This window comes from Sturnus vulgaris, unplaced genomic scaffold (genome assembly GCF_052056855.1).
Source record: "Sturnus vulgaris isolate bStuVul1 unplaced genomic scaffold, bStuVul1.hap1 Scaffold_378, whole genome shotgun sequence".
NCBI classification, from domain to species: Eukaryota; Metazoa; Chordata; class Aves; order Passeriformes; family Sturnidae; genus Sturnus; species Sturnus vulgaris.
This window is the reverse complement of record NW_028276430.1, coordinates 663,854-687,764: the sequence shown is the minus strand read 5'-3', so window position 1 is coordinate 687,764 and position 23,911 is coordinate 663,854.

Below are 23,911 nucleotides of genomic sequence, written 5' to 3'. Positions count from 1 at the left end.
AGCGGCAGGAGTGGCGTCGGAGCGGCATCGCCTGAGGGCCCCATGGGGGGCGGGGAGAGAGCCGGGAGTGACTCCGAGCGACACCGGAAGCGATATCCGTAGGGCCCGGAAGGCCAGCGTTGCCATCGAGTTTGGCCGGTAGGAGGCGTCTAAGGTGCCTTGAAAGTTGGAGCTTCTTTGCTCTAGGACAGTCTGGGAGAGCTGAGGGTGTCCAATCTGGAGAACAGAAGGCTCCAGGGAGATCTTCGAGCCCCTTGCAGTGCCTGCTGGGGCTCCAAGATAGCTGGGGAGGGACTTTGGAAAAGGGTCTGGACTCGCAGGACAAGGGGGAATAGCTTCAAACTGCCAGAGGGCTGGGATAGATGGGATATTGGAAAGGAATTCTTCCTTGGGTGGGTGCTGAGGCACATGTTGCTCAAAGAGGCTTTGTAGGAGCCCCATGGCAGGAAGCGTCCAGGGCCAGGCTGGAGCGGACATGGAGCAACCTGGACTAGTGGAAAAGTGTCCCTGCCCGTGTCAGGATGTGGGAAGAAGATAATTTGTCTCTAAGGTCGCTTCCAGTCCAAACCATTCTGGGATTCTAGGATTCATGGAAGGCCCTTTTCCAAGTGAAGTGTTGTATCTCTTGGCTCCCAGCTTGTAGTTGCCAGTTCTTCTGGAAGCAGGCGTGGCGAAGCAGCTGTGATGAGCCATGGGTTCTCAATAGGACGAGTGTGATATATTTGCAGAGAGGAAGGCTGCAGACAGATCTTCAAGGTCCAGGTAAAACAAGCAAAGGATTGAATAGAAGCCAAAGATTGGTTGTGTTAGTCAGTTTGCTGGCTGTTGAAATGGCCCCAGGTAATTTTCAACATTTCTAATTTGGATTTGTTTGAGTAAAAAATGAATGTGTTACCTCCAGCGTAGGCTCTCCAATGCATCTCCATGTGCTCCCATCTCTTTGTTGTATATCGGGTTCTATTAACTGAAGACAGAATCATAACACAGTAGTAAAACATTCAGAGGTGTAGTTAGCCAGCTTCAGGAGTTTTCAACTCAGCTGTTGACTTTTCTGGTAACTGTAGGCAAGGCAACACAATCCAGTTACTCCACTTTTCCTCTCTGAGGAAAAGATGATTTTTTTTTTTTTTCTCATTTTGAAAATAGCCTTGAATGAAGAGAGTTATGCACGTGGCATGTAGGATTCATTATTTTACCTTTCTCTTCTGCTGTCTTTCGCGTACTAGTCTTTTTAAATTTTTTTTGTCGCTGTTCTCCATTCAGTAGGTTTGAAAGAATTCTAATTGTTGAGATGATGGTTCTTTGAAGGCTCACTTAGCCCACCTTTTGGGTGAAGGAAAGAAGAAGACAAGGTCCTCTAGGAAGAGTAAAAAGCATACTTTCAAGAGACATTCAGAGATGTCTGCTGATGCCACGCAATTACCGTGTAATCAGCAGAAATGTGTTGGAAAAACACCCATCAGTGACTTCACAAGAAAGCCACACTCAAGACAGGTAAAGAACAGAAGCATAAAACCCCAAAGGTATGAAATGGACAGATTTTCATTGGGAATGAGCAACTCCGGAATTCTTGGTTCTAGAACTAGGGGCTTGTAATAAATAGACTGTCTCCTTGCCAAACGTAAACTTGGTGTCATGAACTGCTCACTGCCCGTTGAAGTGCAGGGCTAGTAGACTAATATTTGCCATGGCAGGCATATTGTATGGCTTTCCTGTTAAAAAGAAATTGGTTTTGCTCATAGCAATCTAGATATGTACCCAGTCTGACACCTATTTTTTAGGCTATATTTCCAAGTAAATGGCTTCCATGATGATGCAGTAAGTTTATGTCATGAACAGGAATGAAGTGATTGCATGCATCCTTTTTTACCCTAAGCCAGCTGCTGAGTAATGAGACAGAGGCTCTCACTGACGCCAAGGAGTGCCCGTGCTTTTGGGAAAAGCACTGGGCAGATAAAGCCTATTTCCACATTTCTTGCTAGCGTCTCCTTCAAAGTTCATGGGTTTGTTCATCTTTTAGAGCTGTTCTAGATGTTCTTTGTAGTTTACATGTACTAAATGTAGCAGGTATTGCTTTCATGGCGTCCTACTAGATTTGAAGTTGGGATCTACTCAGGCTTCAATGTCTCAGAAGAAGCAACGTTGATTCTTTGAATTCTACTCTTGAACGTGAGAATGCTACTTATGTAGTTAATGAATTAATTAAATCGAATTCACTTGAATGGAAAAATTGTCTTGTTCATGTAGATTTTAACTTGGGAAATTGATATTTGAGTTCTACTTTTCATTGTTGTTGCTTTTCTGTATTCTTTGATTGCACAGATAGCAGATGTACTGACCAAGTATTGTGTGAAACTGGAGGAAATGTCCTTCCTCTTGGCAGCTGATGTTCACAAGCTCATTAACGCTAAGGCCATGGTAAATGTTTTACCTGGGGCAAGATAGCAGTCTGAATATTCCTAGAATGTCTTTCTTTCCCCAGATGAAATTCATTTTTTCTGCCTATCAATCACTGAAATATAGAAGAAATTTCTACTTGTCAGGGTATTGGTTATCATTTGTGTTCTTTTCTCCCCTCATTTTCTGTAGAAGAGACAATTTTTGGTTTGTTTTTGCATGTTGTATGCTGCTTCTACTTCTGGTTTTGTTTTTTAATACACAGAATATAAACGGAGCACTGCTGGATAATGAGAGGGCAACTGCCAAGCTACTCTTGAATCGAATGAAATCAGAGCTTGAGAAAGAAAAATGGCATCAACTGAAATGGCAAGGGACTGGAAGCTCATGCAAAAGAAGTGTGGAGTTCAGAGTTTCAGGTCAGAAATTTGGCAGTCTTCTTTTGGACAATGAGCAACACCAAGAGGCTAGTGTTCACTTTTGGTTTCTGTTAAAGTAATACTTGATCATTTTTTCTTTCTACGTGATACCACGTATGATATCACATATATCATGTGATTCCATTCTACATATCTACTTTCCATCCTGCAGAGAATTTATGGCAAGTGAAGAAATACAGAATCCCCCAACTGTGAATATGGAAATGGAAAAGTTGATAAAGGAGCAGATGGTACTCAGTGAAGAGAGACTGAAGGTTTTGCAATATATCGGGTATGGCAAAAGAGGGTATAGCATAAAGGAAAACAAAATTGTTGCTGGAGTTAATGAAGGACTTGGCTACAAAATGCACTTTGCTTCCTGTCAATGTGTGATTGCTAAATGCAGCAGTAAGGCAGGGTCTACATCTATTTCTGTACAGCTCTTTTGAATGGAAAAAATGCATTCTTGATTTTCAGTGCCCCAGCTACACTTAATAGGTGGCGATCAGGCTCTAAAAATGGAGGAATGTAGAAGTAAATCTCGAAACATAGCAGAAATGGGCAAAGAGGGGTGGAGAGCTAGAACTTGGTGTTTTTGTCAAGGCATTTTTTTCTCCATGGCGTGGGATTTTATTTGCGGAATAAATGAAGAGAGGAGTCTGGATAGAAATCTAACGTTGCTACGTTTGAATATCCATCCTGAACACAAGACACATTGGTGTGGGTGCAATGCATTATGATCTTTACAGGGAGGTTTTTTACGGTGGATGTAGGAACCAGGTAGATGACAGTTAGTTCCTTATCGGGCAGTAAACAGTTGGCCTTGAACAACAACAATCTCAGGTTTATTTTCATTGCCAAGATGGCTGTAAATAAAAGAACGCCCAGTAGTATGGATATTCGGATTCATAATTTTATATTTGAAGTACTGACTGGTTTGTATTTTAGGATACCTGACTCTTGTTTCCTGCTTTGATAGCACCCTGTTGCCTCCAACACGTGCCAAATCTGATGGAAACGAATGGTGCAGAACTCTGGAGAATTGAAACAAAAGTCTAGGTAGGTCGGGAAATCCTAAGAACAGTCTGGAATTCAAGCAATATTTTCTTTTCTCCTGGGCAACGATGAGGCAGACGGTTGCTTTGAGAGTGCATGTTTGCTCTATTCTTTGTTCCGTGTGTTGCCACATACCTTCTCAGTTGCTTGGAGGTGGCAGTAAGAGCCAAAGAAGCTGCCTGTGGCATGGCTTTCCTTTGGCCAGTACAAACACCTGTGCATGGGGAGATCTAGCAGGAACTGGCTCGGTTAGAATGAATCTGGGGGAAATCAAATGTTAATTTTGACGTGGATCCCTTCTCAGTCATACAAAAATACTCCTTTTTAACTCCTGGAGAAGAAGAGGGGAAGTATGAGAAGAAGAGGGGAAGTATTGGAGATACTTCCTTTCTCTGTGTCCTTGCAGCATGCCTTCCCGCTCTGTGTCTGCCTTCTCTTGCTCCAGAGCACATCCAGTTGGGATGTTTGTAGCCTGTATGGTAGCAAAGAAGTTGGTAGCGATTGTTAAGTACCTTGCTACTTTGAAGCATAATGAGAAACAGCTGTGTATGAAAATGTCTTGATTTCTTTGGCTGGTAATGTCTGGTGTCTGTAGGCACTGCTGGCATCTGTTCCGTGTGCTGAGATTCAGCACATGGCCTCTGTCATGTTTCCATGTCACACTGCACTGTGAAAGATGGGAATTTTGACTGTGGTCTGTTCCGTATCATTCAGACAGCCCTAATGTGGAGTGCGTGGAGAAAATGAGCATCCAGTATGAGCTGGTCGAGGGCAAATGTCAGGAGAAAGGGCAGATGTGCAAGTTGAGTGCCACAGCTTTTGGCTGTGATAGCCGTGGTCCAATGTGTCATTAGAGAGAGTAAAGATGCACCAGACAGTGAGATAACAAGTGGAATTCCTTTTTAACCTCCGCCTTACTCTGTTCAAAAAGTAAGCCATCCGTTTGGTTTCACAGTAGTAGTTGGTATTTGTGCTTGAAATGTGGAAAAGCCGTAACAAATGCCAGTAATGAAGGGAGTGCTGTCCTACATGAATGTGGAAGATGCAAGGAGCCTCAGCCCTTGTGCTAAATCTGTCTTATCTTGGGAAAGAAATTCCACCTCTGCCTCAATTTCTCCCTTTGTGTCCAACCAGATGGTATTGTTTAGTAATCTAATATGGCATGTGGGAGGCTGAATCTATCTCTGTCCATCACAAGAAAAGAAACACTACGTTTAGCCAGGCTCTCTGAAAGCCACACAGTATTTCTTCTGTGCATGTCAATAATTTGTTCTTCTTTTCCTTCAGATGACCCTGTTGGATGTGAACATTTGCACAGCAGAAGATGCTGAAGTTGTGCACTCCAACATGCTTCAGATGACTGAGAAACGAAAATGTAGGTTTGAAGAAGAAGTGGAGCACGTGGATGTACGTTTCTTTTATTTGATGACATATATCTTCATCACTCCTTGGGATGAGTCTGTTCTTCCTGTGCTCCCACCTGCAATGCCTTCTGCGTGGTAGGCTATTGATGTCACCTTAGAAAGAGGTCCATAGTGTGACAAAACACTCCAGAGAAACAGTTTGGTGTGGAAGAGTTTCATGTGGAAGTGTTCATAATTCTTGTGTTTATTATTTGTAATAGAAATAGATTGTATTTTTATGATCATTTCTATCTGAAATACATAGGATAGCAATGAATGACGTATGGCCCAGTCTGCTTAAGATCAGACTTCAGGAAGAGCTGGAAATGATCTCCCAAATGTCTTCCAATCTTTTCTATACATAAAAAAAGTCGGGCAGTTGTTTCTAAAGGGATAAATTATAGAATGTGATTTGGTGCTTTATGGTGCCAGAATAAACAGAAGTTTTGAGAATCCGCATTCTTACCAGTTTACTTGGAGACTGATTTTTTTTTACTCTCCAGATAGAAGACGCCATGTTGGATACCAGTCGTAAAATTCCAGGCAGCCTTTTATCATGTTACATATCCTCTTACTCATTCATTTCACCTTCCAGCAGTTTAGAAAGAACTTGTTCACTTGAATGTTTTTCTTTGGAGTGATTTGAAGGAGACGGCTAAATGGCCATAATCCAGGTAGAAACATAAAAACAAGGGTGTGCTATAAAGACAGGACTTCTTAATGCAAAGAGCCCTCTGAAATTCAAAATACCTGCTATAAAATTAAAAATGTAATCTTTGACTTTTAGATGGGAATTTCTCCTCTTCAGTTTCATTCTGTCAGGTGCATTTTTGCTAACTACTTGATTCACGCTGAATGGACAGTCCTGTCTTATTGTTGGTATGGCAACAGCGATAGAGATCACTGCTGCTTTCTGTAGAAAGTGGCTGCAAGTTGCTATGACGAGATCTTGTGCAGGTCTAGAGTCTGATTGGATGTGAGGTTCTCATTGTTTCAGAACACCAACTTGGGGTGGCAGTGTCAGAGGTGTTCATTATCTAGGAAGATTTTCATAGGCGATGAGTTTTGCTGAGGTAGCTTTCTCTTCTGGGTGTAGAAGATATGTGCATAATTAACTTCCTTGAATCCTAAAGAGCTGGGGAGATTTTAGTATCTACGAAACCATTTTTACTAGCTTTTTTATGTGGCCTTAGATGATGAAAGTGATCTGGATACAATCTTAGAAAAAAGGCAAACGGTGAGCTGTGAGGAAGAGCTGAAGGAGTATTTGGAGAACACCCTTTCTTCTTGAGATCAACTTAGAACAAGGTATGAATTTGGTATGTTTTGTAAACTTAAAAGGTAGAGCATCTTTGAACATTGGTTGTACTACTTAGGCCTTGTTTTAATGCTGTTGTGTGAAGGTATGGAAAAAGAGTGCTTTTCACTTCATGTAAGAATATAATGTCCCTACTGAACAAGGTTAAGGCAAATAATGCCCACGGTTTAGGAATGGGACAAAGGAAGACTGCTATCATTCAAAAACCATAGCACATCAGTATTACTGTGCATACCATCACATCCATGCCTTATTCAGAAGGTAAAAGTAGTAGTGCAGATTCTTGGATCACCGGAATCAGAAGTTGGTCTGCACCATCATCTCTTCACTCATAGATTTGATCTCATTCAAAGTTCTAGGAACTCAGACGTTTAAGACAGCCAAGCACCGGCAACTTTAAAAACCATCTAAAAATGGGTACAATACCGCTCTCCTTCCTGAAGATCTTAGCAGCAGCTCTGAAGCCGTAGAGGAAGCAGCACTGTTCACACACCCAGGAGGTCTTTCCTACCTGCTCGATCAGAGGCACATTAGAAGAGCAGTATGGACCTGAGGGGCAGTTGCACATACCTTCACACACCTCGCAGTGGGACTGTGGTTAGAGCTGGAGGTTTGATACTCTTCCTAATAATTTGAGCCGTTAAAACAAAGCCAGAGGTAACAGACCAAGTGAAAATACAATGCCAGGTTGCGGAAAGAGAATGTTACCTATCTGAACTCGTACAAAAATTCCCCATCATTCTCTTTGTTTAGGAGACCAAGCCAATGTCCGTGTAAATGAAAACAAGAGTGAATATTGATTTTTCTTGAATCAAGACTCAGCTTTATGTCCAAGTCAAAGGCAAATAAACCAGAAAGGCTCCGCTGAGCACAGTGCAGAACTAACATGGAAGACAGTCATTTGACCTCTTATGTAAGCGGTGTTGGTGTGGTTCCCCATCCAAAAGGAAGGATGTCAAATGCTTCTTTGGAAATATTTTAACTTCTCTGCGTTTCTTTCTTTGTAATGAACTAATCTCTAACAAGCCAGGACGTGATTGTGCTCAGTAGAAACAGATCAATGGCAACATTTAGCCTAAAGGTTTTATGAGATTGATCAGGAAGTTCGATTTCGATTTAAAGGCACTGTAGTCATATTTAATTTTATTTCTCTCCGCACTTGAGTCTCTTAAACAGGGACCTTCAATTGGACAGGAACGGGACACTGAAGCAAATTGTAATGGATGACGTAATGGCTTACCCAGAAGCATTTTGTGGGAATTGATTTCTTCTAGGTATCCCTCAGCCAGCATTTTAGTGTGAAGGGAATCTTCAAACAGGTAAAACAAAAATTCCCGTTGGTTTCAAACCTGACTGCTATATTAATTTTTCACTTTGGAGAAAATTTTCATGACCTTTAAAATTCAGACTGTATCAAGTATTGTTTCAGCCATTGAAGAAAGTGCTTTTGATGGAGATAGGAGAGGGAAACCAAAACATTTCTCAGAGCCACACTTTGAGCTCTGTCCTTGTTACAAACGGCACTTGAGCAAATGCATTTGCCTTTGGAACAGAAAACGACAAGGTAACAGGCTTATCATTACGGATTTGAGTGTTCCAGGTTCTTTAGGTAGTAAGTGATCTATTCAAGATGATCTCTTCCTGAAATAGATCCATTTTGAGAAGGGATATGGATTTCTTAGAAGAAGGCAAATCCCTATGTTAAAACGGTGTGGTGGGTGTTTTTTGTTGTTGTTGTTTTGCTTTTAGAACTTGCAAGGCACAATCGACTTCATAGTTGGAGATGCAGATAAGACCACGACATTCCAAACAGGTGTTTCTTTTTGGTTGTTTTTCAATCTGTCTATCTTTGGATTGTAACCAGTAGAACTGTGCTTGAACTGGAAAGAAGTAGCGGAGGTTTCAGAAGTGGAGCATGCGGTGGAACAGTAAGCTGAGAGCATTGTGCAAGGAGAGGAAAGAGGGGAAAATGGTAAGAGTTTCCTGAGTCGGAAGGGACCCCTAGGGATCGTCAAAGTCCAACTCCTGGCCCTGCACAGACACTCCAACAGTCCCACCCTCTGCATCCCTGAGAGCATTGGCCAAACGCTCCTGGATCTCTGGCAGCCTTGGGGCTGTGCCCATTGCCTGGAGAACCTATTCAGTGCCCGACCAGCCTCTGAGGAAAAAAACCTTTCCCTGATAGCCAGCCTAATCGTCCCCTGACACAGCTCCTGGCATTCCCTTGGCTCCTGTCCCTGGTCGCAGAGAGCAGAGAGCAAAGCTGTCCCTGTGCTGCCCTTGGGAGGAGCTGAGAGGTCCCAAGTGAGGTGTGAGCTCAGTGTCCTCTCTGCAGCTGAACCAAATGCCCTGAGCCACTCTTTGTATGGCTTTCCCTCCAGCCTCTTCGCTATCCCTGTGTCCCTCCTTTGGACATTTCTCCAATAGCCTGAGGTCTTTCTGACGCTGTGGCATCCAAAATTGCCCCCAGGGCTTGAAGAGAGCGCAGTCCCAGCCCAGAGCAGAGCGGGACAATCGCCTCTCTCGAGCGAGCGGTGCCAGAAGATAGGGACAGTTGTCAAAAAATCAGCTGGAGAAAGAAATCTAACAGAGAAACGGGTGATCTTGGCACAGGAAATGGAAGAAGCAGAGGAAGAAGAAGATGAGGAGAGGATTCCTTGTAAAAGTGAAGAAAATGAGCATGCAGAACAGGGACTAAGCATTATGCAGGTAAGTGAGCAAGAGAATAAGTTTGAAAGTGAAGGCAGTTTTGTCCAAAAGAAGGAGGAATAGGAAGTCTTTTTGCTGAGAATGAATAGAAAGGTTTTTTGCATTTAGTTTGTATACGAAGCGCACAGGGCTCTAGATCCTTTTGTGGGAAAATGGAGTGTGTAAAGTTGCCAATCATTTTGGAGCGAATTTGGAGGTTTTTGGGGTCCCAGGTGAATTTTGGGTTGAATTCTGGGGATTTGGGAGTGCCCAGGTGAATTGGGGGGGGGCGGGGCGGGGCGGGGATTTGGGGAGATCCAGGTGAGTTTTGAGGGGTCCCAGGTTGATTTTGGGGGAGAATTTGTGGAATTTTGGGGGATCCCGGGTAGCGAGGTTTGGGGTGAATTTGTGGAATGTGGGGAGTCCCAGTTGAATTTTAGGGGGAATTTGTGGAATTCTAGGGATCTCAGGGGAATTTTGGGGTGAATTTGGTGAATTTTAGGGTATACGTGTGAATTTTAGGGTTCTCAGGTGAGTTTTGGGAATGCCAGGCGTATTTTGGGGTGAATTCTGTCGATTTTGGGGTATCCAGGTGAGCATTTGGAAGTCGTGGGAGAATTTTGGGATGAATTTGGGGGGATGCAGGTGGATTTTCCGGGGAATTTTGGTGATTTTTGGGAGTCCCAGATGGGTCTGGGAGTGAATTTGGTGGATTTGGGGGTATCTGGGAGGGTTTTGAGGGGGATTGGAGACATTTTGGAGTGAATTTGGGAGGTGTTGGGGGGACTGGGTCTTGGGGGTGATTTGAGGGGTTTTGGGGGTTGCAGGTGGGATTTTGGGGTGAAGCCCTGGGATTTGGGGGTCCCCCGTGAATTTTGGGGTGAATTTGTGGGCTTTTGGGAGTTGCCAGGTGAGTGCTGAGCGTCCCAGGGGGGACTTCGGGGTGAATTTTGGGGATTTGGGGTTTCCCAGGTGAATTTCTGAGGTGGAAAGGTTCAAAAAGGGTTTTTTTTGAAAACAAGTTAAAGCCAGAAGGTTATTGAAAATTAATAGATGTGATGCAAGTAGGTAATATGCAGACAATACACAGCGAGACAAATCATGGGAAAAATACAGTGGTAACACATGAGTGTGTGAGGATGGGATCAGTATAGCTAAGGCTCAGTTGAAGCTGAATTTGGAAAAGCATGCCAAAACTAAGAATAATAAAGGCACCTACGGGTATTTCAGTGGGAAAAGGAAGATGAAAAGAAACCTATCACACCTCCCCTATTCCCCCCCCCCCCCCCCCACCCCCATAAGCCAGACAGGACTAGTGACAACAGACAAGGAGAAGGCTGAGGTACTCAACAAGTGTTGGTCTCAATTTTTACTGCCAGTCACTATTTCCACATCTCTCAGGTTATTGGATTGGTGGACTTGATTCTAACCCATAGTAGCAGGTCAGCTTTCAGACCACTTGAGGAACCTGAGCATGCAAGACCATGGCACCCACCCAGAGGCATGTCAGGGCCCTGAGAGAACTGGCAGCTGTAGTTGCTAAGGTGCTTTCTCCATCATATTTGAGAAATCAAGGTAACCAGCTGAAGTCTCCAGACACTGTGTTGTATTGACTCCAGTCCTCTTGGTCTTTTTTGTAAATCTTAGAGCTCTGAGTCAATTTCTGCAGAGGATTCCCAATGCAGTTTCAAAAATGGAATCTTTGTTACTGGTCCTCATGTTGATCTTGGATATTTCCATTTTCTGCACTCCTTTATTTTCGAAACATTTGTAATGACTGAAAAGAAAGCTGAGACGAGGCATTATGCTCTTTCCAGTGATAGAAATGGACCAGTATTCTTTTCAGACAAATATATTTTTGCTGTGTCTAAGCACATGTGCATACCTGTGTTTGATTTATGTGTCCAGGTTTTGGCAATGGGGCAGCCACAGGGCCGTCCTGAGACAATGGCCCAGGTGCTGCCCTGTCCCGCTTTCTTCCAACTGGCTCCACTTCAGGATGTCCTCCCTGCTGAGAGAAGAGGCTGGGACAGCACCTTTAGAAATGTGACTTTCTGGGTTTTTTTTTGTTTTGTTTTGTTTTGTTATTTTTAAAGTTACTAAAAACCTTCACCCTGATTTTTTGTATTGGGTTTGGGGTTTTTTTTCAGTTTTGGGTGGGTTTTTTGGTGGGCTTTTTTGGGGGCTTTTTTTGTCTCTTTGGGGATTATTGGTTGGGGGGTTCTGTGTGTTTGTTTGGTCTGCTTTGTTTGTTTGTTTGTTTGTTTGTTTGTTTGTTTATTACGGTTTTGTAGAGTTTTTTAAGCAAATTGATTGGAAAACTGAATAGTCCTCCACTATAGTTTCCTGGATTCACCTGAGACTCTTCCTAGGCATCTCCCTGATCCTTTTTGCAATGAGTCTCACATCATTCTCCTGAAGAAACTGTCTGCTTATGGTTTGCATGGGTGGGCTGTTTGCTGGGTGACAAACTGGGTGATGGCCAGGCCCACAGAGTGGTGGGAAATAGAGTTCATCCAGCTGGTCCCCAAGGCTCAGTCTTGGGCCCAGTCCTGTTTAATATCTTGCTCAGTGTTCTGGACAAGGGCATAGAGTACACGCCCAGGAAGTTCACAGATGATGCAAAATTGGCTGGTAGTGTTTTTTTCTTCTGGAGGACAGCAGGCTCTGCTTCTTCTTCCTCCTGTTCTGAGGTCGCTGCTCCCTCTTCATCCCTCATTAAGTGTGCTGATTTTGTCACTTGGATGAGAAAACAAACAATTTTAGCAACAATACTAGTGGCAGGGTACAAGAAAGGAAGAGTTCACACGAATCCCCCCCCCCCCCCCAACAACAGACAATACCTGATGGCTCCTCTGCCCAGCTTACTGACTACACCGGAACCCATTGTCCCCCAAAGATACTCCCTTCTCCCTGCCCCCAGCCATGATGTGAGATGGAATAGAATAACTAAGATTAAGATTCTCCCTATGGAACTCCATCATACTTCGATTCTGGGAAAAAAAAATTTCTTGAAGTTCTATCATTTCAGATCATTTGAATTTGAATTTGCATACTAAAAAGTCTAGCCAGAAACTCATGACAATATTAATAGCCCATTCTAGAATGTCCGAGATGATAGACACTTCTTTCAAGAGAATGTGATACCTCACGTGACTTCTCCAGAATTTAAATGAACAGCGGGAGTAGTCTACAAGATTCTTGCTGCCATCTGGATTTCCTGGTATTTGGCTGGTCTATGTAAACCAACCAGCTATTCAGCAGAGGGAATATTAGTGTGATACTTGATGGTATGTGAGATGGAACACAGTAATTTATGGCTTTTTGCATAGTGATGAAGCTGTAAAGAAAGCTCCGTAATGCTCAGACAAGGAGGCTGCTGGACTTCAAGCAGCAAAGGCCCAAAACGAACCAGTGAAAAGGTGTCATTGAAAAAAAAAAAAAAAGCCAGGTGGGGAGCAAAGTGATACTTAAGGGCAGTTTACTGAAAGAGGGAATCTAGTGAAAAAAAAAGTCCAAGAGTGAAGGAATAACAGAGAAAATGAAACTAAGGAAGGAAATCAATCTCAGCTAATCATTTCAGAAGCTAACAAGTTGTCATTGCAATGATGCATAAAGTGAGAAAAAATAAATATGTCTGCGCCAAAATCTGAAATATGAACTTTATTGCATTCTGTCTTCCACGGAATCATACAACAGTCTGTGATTAAAGATCATGTAGTCCAACTTCCTTGCCAGGTAGATCTTACAGTAGATGAAATTGCTCAAGACTAGCCAAACTGATAAGGAGCACTCTCAATGATGGGGCATCCACAACTTCTCTGGAACACCCGTTTGAGTGTCTCACCAGCTTCATTGTAGAAAAGTTTTTCCTTTTAGCCAATCTAAACCTAGTCTCAGTTTGAAAGCATGGCCCCTTATCCTGTCTCTGCAAACTTTCCTAAAAAGTCTTTCTCCATTTGTCTTATACCCTCTTTACATATTCAAAGGCCACAATACTGTCTCTCCAGAAACCTCTCTTCTCCAGGCTAAAAGATCCTACTTTTCACAAGAACCAGGTCATAAACTGAGATGGAAGACATCTCAGGAGATCAGATCATCCAACAGCTCAGCGTAAGAATAGCTCTGAAGTCAGATCAACTAGCTTAGGGCTGTGTCTGTTTGAATTTTGAAAATTAGCAGGACTTGAAATGCTTCAAGGAAGAGAACTCTGGGTGGCTCCAGAAACAGCCTGAGAAACTCGAGCAAACTCGAAACCTCAGAAACTACCACTGCTTTCTCTCCCTCAGCCCAAGCAGTCCCAAAGAAGAAGTGTTCCCAGCAGGCTGGGATAGCACACATATACACTACATATACGTGACAGGCATCGCCAGCAGCCACATCCTGCTCCTTTCTGTGGCTGGCAAGAGTGAGACTGGATGTTTACATGTGGGCAACCTGGGTCCCTCCAGCAGCTCACACACTCAGCCTGCCCAGTGACCCCACTGAATTCCAGTATTAGCAGTGTGCCAAGGCCACAGCACTATTCTGCTTGCTGGCACAGACCATCACACGCCTCCTAAATCAGTCAGGACTCCCCTGGTCCCACAGCCAGCACCCCACTTGCCCTCCGCCAGGCCACTGCCATTGTTCACCAACTTCTCCACTTTGATCTTTGCTGGTGCTCTCAACACTGGCACACCCAGATGTTCTGCAGCTGTTGTCTCCTGGTGGAAAGGACTTGTAAAGCCATGTTTCCTAACAGGACTTCCACAACCTTTCAAAGCAACCTTTAATGGGGTATGAACAATCTCATTCAAATGTCAACATTTCTTTTCCCGTATGTGAAATCAGAATTTCCTTCTTCCGGGCATGCCCAAAACAAGGCACAAACTACATTGTGCCTTCTGTTTCACATGCTGACTCGTTTGTAAACAATGCTAGGAGAATACCTGTTTTGATCCAAGCTAATCTCTGGCCCTTATAGTGCTTTCGGTAGTTAGTTTTGCTTTGTTATTTACTTGATGTCCCATTGAATTGTTGAATCATAAACAGACTACCTGTCTGTATAGCAGCATAGCAGTGATGAATAAATGCAAGAGAAGGAGCAAGGTGATTGTTTGCTAGACTCTTCCTAGAAACTGAGAAATCTGTTACTTAATGCTGACCACAGCAGATGGAGGAAGCATCCTACATGATGTCAAAGCAATGAAGCTGTAATCACTTTTATGATTACAGTCAAGGCACTGCTTTTGCCACCATAAGTGGAGTGCAGGGAATCTTAAAAGACGACACTCTAACTGTTGTCCATGCTCACTGAGAAAATAATGCTTTTACAGCAGAGCAGGTCTCACCGCAGCTAAATCATGGCTTCAACTGTACACCGCCTTCAAAAAGCCCACAAAAACACAAATGAAAGGATTTGGAACCCAAGGGAATCTCGGATTGTGACATCAGCTCACTCTGGATTCTTTCCAAATTCTCAATTCCATTTTCTTCCGAGCCAATTATCCCACCTAACTTGAGATGTAATTTATGGATTTCCAACACATCTAGTTACCTTAGAATTAGATTGCCACTAGCCAAAAAGACAGAAACAAGCAGTTAAGTGAAGACTGAAACCATGGGTGTTTAGAACAGCAAAACTTGGGCGAAACTATTCTTAAGAAAACCAAAACTTTTAGGACTTACCCATGTATTTTTGGAGGTGGAAAAAGTTTTACATCGAAAAGTCCCTAGGGAACTCTCTTCAGTGCCTGGAGAGCCGCTGTCGCTCGCCTTTCAAGGACCTATTCGTCACAGCAGAGGCAGCAGAGCACAAGATGGCCGACGAGAAGGGGCAGTGTAGAACTCTCTGTCTGTCTGTGTCTCTACTCAGTGTAGAACGTCTCTATCCTGGCACATTTTCGAGTACGATACTTCCCTCCGGGTCTTCGGTCCTTGCGAAGCTCTATGTACTGTGAGCGCTGCTACTTGCAGCTGAGAAAGACCGTGGAGCTAGCGGCGAATTCGGAGAGCGCTGAGCACGTAGTCAAGAAGCGAGACGTGGCCCTGCAACGCGGTGCTAAGAGCAGCTTCCTCGCGGCGGGGGCGAGCTCCGGCCACAAGGCATTCTCGTCCTAGCAACGGATCTCTGTGACGGGTGTAGGCGAAAAGCTTTCGTTTTCCATTCGAACTGCGAGAGAGGCAGACTGTTGCACGGAGCTCTGAGAACAAAGGTGCACGCCCTAGGCGGGCTTGGGCAGAAGCAGCGTTCTCTAGCTCTTGGCTGCCGGCGCACTTGTGGTTGTGTGGCGCCCTTGCAGCGGCTTCTGGCCGCCGGCAAGTGAAAGCGGCTCCACGCTTGGGCGAGGGCGGTGAACGAAGCGGCACTAGTCCCGTGCTTGTGTGCACCACGTTACAGGCTACTAGGAGAGGAAGGTGGTTGACTCTCGCTTGCCCTCCCAAGTGCCCTTAGCAGTCGGAAGGAGCAAGCTGAAGCACTGCTGCTTGTGCTGCTCCGTGCTTCCCTTGCAGCCCGCTGGGAAAGCTTTGGCGGTCGCTTCTAGGCGCCGAGTTGCACACAACACCACGGTAAGTGCCGCGGAGAAGGGAAATCCAGAGTGCAGCGAGGAGCTGGCCGTGGCTTACGCGCAGTAAGGAGAAGGTGAACCTAGGCACTGCCTCTTCAATCTGGCCGCCTCTGCTCTGGTAACAACTTTCGCAAGTCGGCAGAGGGAGCTGCGAGTATGTAGAACGGAGGACAGCGAGACGCCGTGTGTTATGCGCCCTTTCAGGGCTGCTGCCAGGGGGCTAGTTTAAGTACGCTTTTTTCTTCCTCGCGTCCTTCTCGCTTCGCTCTAGCTGCATGGAGTACAGTACAGCGAAGGAGTGAGGACGGGCACTGCCGCAGCTTTTGCCCTGGCGTGCAACGGCTGTGTGCGGCTTTTCCAAGCAGAAAGACCACTGAGAAGTGAAAGCGATAGTGAAGGAGCTCTTTGACTGCTCGTGTGCTCTTCGATGCACTGCGCCGCTCGCAAGCGGCTTCGTTCTTCGCCTTCTGCCGTCCGGCGAGAGCTGAACTCCAGCGGTCAGTTGCAGCTCTGCCCAACAGCGTGTTCTCAGTTCTGCGGGCAAGCACGCCCTCTTGCCTTGGCCCCGAGTGCAAAGTCCCGAGCGAGCACTCGACTCAGTGCAATGCACCCAGAAGGACGCTCTCGCTCGTCTTTCAAGGAGCGATTCCTAACAGCAGAAGCAGCAGAGGCACAAACTGCATGACGAGAAGGGACAACGTAGAACACGTCTCTGTCCTGGCACATTTTCGTGTGCGATACTTCCCTCCGGGTCTTCGGGCCTTGCTAAGCTCTGTGTACTGCGAGCGCTGCTACTCGCAGCTGAGAAGGACCGTGGAGCTAGCGGCGAATTCGGAGAGCTCTTCGCTGCACTGCGCCGCTCGCAAGCGGCTTCGTTCTTCGCCTTCTGCCGTCCGGCGAGAGCTGAACTCCAGCGGTCAGTTGCAGCTCTGCCCAACAGCGTGTTCTCAGTTCTGCGGGCAAGCACGCCCTCTTGCCTTGGCCCCGAGAGCAAAGTCCCGAGCGAGCACTCGACTCAGTGCAATGCACCCAGAAGGACGCTCTCGCTCGCCTTTCAAGGAGCGATTCCTAACAGCAGAAGCAGCAGAGGCACAAACTGGATGACGAGAAGGGACAACGTAGAACACGTCTCTGTCCTGGCACATTTTCGTGTGCCATACTTCCCTCCGGGTCTTCGGGCCTTGCGAAGCTTTGTGTACTGCGAGCGCTGCTACTCGCAGCTGAGAAGGACCGTGGAGCTAGCGGCGAATTCGGAGAGCTCTTCGCTGCACTGCGCCGCTCGCAAGCGGCTTCGTTCTTCGCCTTCTGCCGTCCGGCGAGAGCTGAAGTCCAGCGGTCAGTTGCAGCTCTGCCCAACAGCGTGTTCTCAGTTCTGCGGGCAAGCACGCCCTCTTGCCTTGGCCCCGAGAGCAAAGTCCCGAGCGAGCACTCGACTCAGTGCAATGCACCCAGAAAGACGCTCTCGATCGTCTTTCAAGGAGCGATTCCTAACAGCAGAAGCCGCAGAGGCACAAACTGCATGACGAGAAGGGACAATGTAGAACACGTCTCTGTCCTGGCACATTTTCGTGTGCGATACTTCCCTCCGGGTCTTCGGTCCTTGCGAAGCTCTATGTACTGCGAGCGCTGCTACTTGCAGCTGAGAAGGACCGTGGATCTAGAGGCGAATTCGGAGAGCGCTAAGCACGAAGTCAAGAAGCGAGACGTGTCCCTGCAATGCGGTGCTAATAGCAGCTTCCTCGCGGCGGGGGCGAGCTCCGGCCACAAAGCATTCTCGTCCTGGCAACGGATCTCTGTGACGGGCGTAGGCGAAAAGCTTTCGTTTTCCATTCGAACTGCGAGAGAGGCAGACTGTTGCACGGAGCTCTGAGAACAAAGGTGCACGCCCTAGGCGGGCTTGGGCAGAAGCAGCGTTCTCTAGCTCTTGGCTGCCGGCGCACTTGTGGTTGTGTGGCGCCCTTGCAGCGGCTTCTGGCCGCCGGCAAGTGAAAGCGACTCCACGCTTAGGCGAGGGCGGTGAACGAAGCGGCACTAGTCCCGTGCTTGTGTGCACCGCGCTAGAGGGTACTAGGAGAGGAAGGTGGTTGACTCTCGCTTGCCTTCCCAAGTGCCCTTAGCAGTCGGAAGGAGCAAGCTGAAGCACTGCTGCTTGTGCTGCTCCGTGGTTCCCTTGCAGCCCGCTGGGAAAGCTTTGGCGGTCGCTTCTAGGTGCCGAGTTGCACACAGCACCACGGTAAGTGCCTCGGAGAAGGGAAATCCAGAGTGCAGCGAGGAGCTGGACGTGGCTTACGTGCAGTAAGGAGAAGGTGAACCTAGGCACTGCCTCTTCAATCTGGCCGCCTCTGCTCTGGTAGCAACTTTTGCAAGTCGGCAGAGGGAGCTGCGAGTATGTAGAACGGAGGGCAGCGAGACGCCGTGTGTTATGCGCCCTTTCAGGGCTGCTGCCAGGGGGCTACTTTAAGAACGCTTTTTTCTTCCTCGCGTCCTTCTCGCTTCGCTCTAGCTGCATGGAGTACAGCACAGCGAAGGAGTGAGGACGGGCACTGTCCCAGCTTTTGCCCTGGCGTGCAACGGCTGTGTGCTGCTTTTCCAAGCAGCAAGAGCACTGAGAAGTGAAAGCGATTGTGAAGGAGCTCTTTGGCTGCTCGTGTGCTCTTCGATGCACTGCGCCGCTCGCAAGCGGCTTCGTTCTTCGCCTTCTGCCGTCCGGAGAGAGCTGAACTCCGGCGGTCAGTTTCAGCTCTGCCCAACAGCGTGTTCTCAGTTCTGCGGGCAAGCACGCCCTCTTGCCTTGGCTCCGAGTGCAAAGTCCCGAGCGAGCACTCGACTCAGTGCAATGCACCCAGAAAGACGCTCTCGCTCGTCTTTCAAGGAGCGATTCCTAACAGCAGAAGCAGCAGAGGCACAAACTGCATGACGAGAAGGGACAATGTAGAACACGTCTCTGTCCTGGCACATTTTCGTGTGCGATACTTCCCTCCGGGTCTTCGGTCCTTGCGAAGCTCTATGTACTGCGAGCGCTGCTACTTGCAGCTGAGAAGGACCGTGGATCTAGAGGCGAATTCGGAGAGCGCTAAGCACGAAGTCAAGAAGCGAGACGTGTCCCTGCAATGCGGTGCTAATAGCAGCTTCCTCGCGGCGGGGGCGAGCTCCGGCCACAAAGCATTCTCGTCCTGGCAACGGATCTCTGTGACGGGCGTAGGCGAAAAGCTTTCGTTTTCCATTCGAACTGCGAGAGAGGCAGACTGTTGCACGGAGCTCTGAGAACAAAGGTGCACGCCCTAGGCGGGCTTGGGCAGAAGCAGCGTTCTCTAGCTCTTGGCTGCCGGCGCACTTGTGGTTGTGTGGCGCCCTTGCAGCGGCTTCTGGCCGCCGGCAAGTGAAAGCGACTCCACGCTTAGGCGAGGGCGGTGAACGAAGCGGCACTAGTCCCGTGCTTGTGTGCACCGCGCTAGAGGGTACTAGGAGAGGAAGGTGGTTGACTCTCGCTTGCCTTCCCAAGTGCTCTTAGCAGTCGGAAGGAGCAAGCTGAAGCACTGCTGCTTGTGCTGCTCCGTGGTTCCCTTGCAGCCCGCTGGGAAAGCTTTGGCGGTCGCTTCTAGGTGCCGAGTTGCACACAGCACCACGGTAAGTGCCTCGGAGAAGGGAAATCCAGAGTGCAGCGAGGAGCTGGACGTGGCTTACGTGCAGTAAGGAGAAGGTGAACCTAGGCACTGCCTCTTCAATCTGGCCGCCTCTGCTCTGGTAGCAACTTTTGCAAGTCGGCAGAGGGAGCTGCGAGTATGTAGAACGGAGGGCAGCGAGACGCCGTGTGTTATGCGCCCTTTCAGGGCTGCTGCCAGGGGGCTACTTTAAGAACGCTTTTTTCTTCCTCGCGTCCTTCTCGCTTCGCTCTAGCTGCATGGAGTACAGCACAGCGAAGGAGTGAGGACGGGCACTGTCCCAGCTTTTGCCCTGGCGTGCAACGGCTGTGTGCTGCTTTTCCAAGCAGCAAGAGCACTGAGAAGTGAAAGCGATTGTGAAGGAGCTCTTTGGCTGCTCGTGTGCTCTTCGATGCACTGCGCCGCTCGCAAGCGGCTTCGTTCTTCGCCTTCTGCCGTCCGGAGAGAGCTGAACTCCGGCGGTCAGTTGCAGCTCTGCCCAACAGCGTGTTCTCAGTTCTGCGGGCAAGCACGCCCTCTTGCCTTGGCTCCGAGTGCAAAGTCCCGAGCGAGCACTCGACTCAGTGCAATGCACCCAGAAAGACGCTCTCGCTCGTCTTTCAAGGAGCGATTCCTACCAGCAGAAGCAGCAGAGGCACAAACTGGATGACGAGAAGGGACAATGTAGAACACGTCTCTGTCCTGGCACATTTTCGTGTGCGATACTTCCCTCCGGGTCTTCGGGCCTTGCGAAGCTCTATGTACTGCGAGCTCTGCTACTCGCAGCTGAGAAGGACCGTGGAGCTAGCGGCGAATTCGGAGAGCTCTTCGCTGCACTGCGCCGCTCGCAAGCGGCTTTGTTCTTCGCCTTCTGCCGTCCGGAGAGAGCTGAACTCCGGCGGTCATTTTCAGCTCTGCCCAACAGCGTGTTCTCAGTTCTGCGGGCAAGCACGCCCTCTTGCCTTGGCTCCGAGTGCAAAGTCCCGAGCGAGCACTCGACTCAGTGCAATGCACCCAGAAAGACGCTCTCGCTCGTCTTTCAAGGAGCGATTCCTACCAGCAGAAGCAGCAGAGGCACAAACTGCATGACGAGAAGGGACAATGTAGAACACGTCTCTGTCCTGGCACATTATCGTGTGCGATACTTCCCTACGGGTCTTCGGTCCTTGCGAAGCTCTATGTACTGCGAGCGCTGCTACTTGCTGCTGAGAAGGACCGTGGAGCTAGCGGCGAATTCGGAGAGCTCTTCGCTGCACTGCGCCGCTCGCAAGCGGCTTCGTTCTTCGCCTTCTGCCGTCCGGAGAGAGCTGAACTCCGGCGGCCAGTTTCAGCTCTGCCCAACAGCGTGTTCTCAGTTCTGCGGGCAAGCACGCCCTCTTGCCTTGGCTCCGAGTGCAAAGTCCCGAGCGAGCACTCGACTCAGTGCAATGCACCCAGAAAGACGCTCTCGCTCGTCTTTCAAGGAGCGATTCCTACCAGCAGAAGCAGCAGAGGCACAAACTGCATGACGAGAAGGGACAATGTAGAACACGTCTCTGTCCTGGCACATTATCGTGTGCGATACTTCCCTACGGGTCTTCGGTCCTTGCGAAGCTCTATGTACTGCGAGCGCTGCTACTTGCAGCTGAGAAGGACCGTGGAGCTAGAGGCGAATTCGGAGAGCGCTAAGCACGAAGTCAAGGAGCGAGACGTGTTCCTGCAATGCGGTGCTAATAGCAGCTTCCTCGCGGCGGGCGCGAGCTCCGGCCACAAAGCATTCTCGTCCTGGCAACGGATCTCTGTGACGGGCGTAGGCGAAAAGCTTTCGTTTTCCATTCGAACTGCGAGAGAGGCAGACTGTTGCACGGAGCTCTGAGAACAAGGGTGCACGCCCTAGGCGGGCTTGGGCAGAAGCAGCGTTCTCTAGCTCTTGGCTGCCGGCGCACTTGTGGTTGTGTGGCGCCCTTGCAGCGGCTTCTGGCCGCCGGCAAGTGAAAGCGACTCCACGCTTAGGCGAGGGCGGTGAACGAAGCGGCACTAGTCCCGTGCTTGTGTGCACCACGTTACAGGCTACTAGGAGAGGAAGGTGGTTGACTCTCGCTTGCCTTCCCAAGTGCCCTTAGCAGTCGGAAGGAGCAAGCTGAAGCACTGCTGCTTGTGCTGCTCCGTGCTTCCCTTGCAGCCCGCTGGGAAAGCTTTGGCGGTCGCTTCTAGGCGCCGAGTTGCACACAGCACCACGGTAAGTGCCTCGGAGAAGGGAAATCCAGAGTGCAGCGAGGAGCTGGACGTGGCTTACGTGCAGTAAGGAGAAGGTGAACCTAGGCACTGCCTCTTCAATCTGGCCGCCTCTGCTCTGGTAGCAACTTTTGCAAGTCGGCAAAGGGAGCCGCGAGTATGTAGAACGGAGGGCAGCGAGACGCCGTGTGTTATGCGCCCTTTCAGGGCTGCTGCCAGGGGGCTACTTTAAGAACGCTTTTTTCTTCCTCGCGTCCTTCTCGCTTCGCTCTAGCTGCATGGAGTACAGCACAGCGAAGGAGTGAGGACGGGCACTGTCCCAGCTTTTGCCCTGGCGTGCAACGGCTGTGTGCTGCTTTTCCAAGCAGCAAGAGCACTGAGAAGTGAAAGCGATTGTGAAGGAGCTCTTTGGCTGCTCGTGTGCTCTTCGATGCACTGCGCCGCTCGCAAGCGGCTTCGTTCTTCGCCTTCTGCCGTCCGGAGAGAGCTGAACTCCGGCGGTCAGTTTCAGCTCTGCCCAACAGCGTGTTCTCAGTTCTGCGGGCAAGCACGCCCTCTTGCCTTGGCTCCGAGTGCAAAGTCCCGAGCGAGCACTCGACTCAGTGCAATGCACCCAGAAAGACGCTCTCGCTCGTCTTTCAAGGAGCGATTCCTACCAGCAGAAGCAGCAGAGGCACAAACTGGATGACGAGAAGGGACAATGTAGAACACGTCTCTGTCCTGGCACATTTTCGTGTGCGATACTTCCCTCCGGGTCTTCGGTCCTTGCGAAGCTCTATGTACTGCGAGCTCTGCTACTCGCAGCTGAGAAGGACCGTGGAGCTAGCGGCGAATTCGGAGAGCTCTTCGCTGCACTGCGCCGCTCGCAAGCGGCTTTGTTCTTCGCCTTCTGCCGTCCGGAGAGAGCTGAACTCCGGCGGTCAGTTTCAGCTCTGCCCAACAGCGTGTTCTCAGTTCTGCGGGCAAGCACGCCCTCTTGCCTTGGCTCCGAGTGCAAAGTCCCGAGCGAGCACTCGACTCAGTGCAATGCACCCAGAAAGACGCTCTCGCTCGTCTTTCAAGGAGCGATTCCTACCAGCAGAAGCAGCAGAGGCACAAACTGCATGACGAGAAGGGACAATGTAGAACACGTCTCTGTCCTGGCACATTATCGTGTGCGATACTTCCCTACGGGTCTTCGGTCCTTGCGAAGCTCTATGTACTGCGAGCGCTGCTACTTGCTGCTGAGAAGGACCGTGGAGCTAGCGGCGAATTCGGAGAGCTCTTCGCTGCACTGCGCCGCTCGCAAGCGGCTTTGTTCTTCGCCTTCTGCCGTCCGGAGAGAGCTGAACTCCGGCGGTCAGTTTCAGCTCTGCCCAACAGCGTGTTCTCAGTTCTGCGGGCAAGCACGCCCTCTTGCCTTGGCTCCGAGTGCAAAGTCCCGAGCGAGCACTCGACTCAGTGCAATGCACCCAGAAAGACGCTCTCGCTCGTCTTTCAAGGAGCGATTCCTACCAGCAGAAGCAGCAGAGGCACAAACTGCATGACGAGAAGGGACAATGTAGAACACGTCTCTGTCCTGGCACATTATCGTGTGCGATACTTCCCTACGGGTCTTCGGTCCTTGCGAAGCTCTATGTACTGCGAGCGCTGCTACTTGCTGCTGAGAAGGACCGTGGAGCTAGCGGCGAATTCGGAGAGCTCTTCGCTGCACTGCGCCGCTCGCAAGCGGCTTCGTTCTTCGCCTTCTGCCGTCCGGAGAGAGCTGAACTCCGGCGGCCAGTTTCAGCTCTGCCCAACAGCGTGTTCTCAGTTCTGCGGGCAAGCACGCCCTCTTGCCTTGGCTCCGAGTGCAAAGTCCCGAGCGAGCACTCGACTCAGTGCAATGCACCCAGAAGGACGCTCTCGCTCGTCTTTCAAGGAGTGATTCCTAACAGCAGAAGCAGCAGAGGCACAAACTGGATGACGAGAAGGGACAATGTAGAACACGTCTCTGTCCTGGCACATTTTCGTGTGCGATACTTCCCTACGGGTATTCGGTCCTTGCGAAGCTCTATGTACTGCGAGCGCTGCTACTCGCAGCTGAGAAGGACCGTGGAGCTAGCGGCGAATTCGGAGAGCTCTTCGCTGCACTGCGCCGCTCGCAAGCGGCTTTGTTCTTCGCCTTCTGCCGTCCGGAGAGAGCTGAACTCCGGCGGTCAGTTGCAGCTCTGCCCAACAGCGTGTTCTCAGTTCTGCGGGCAAG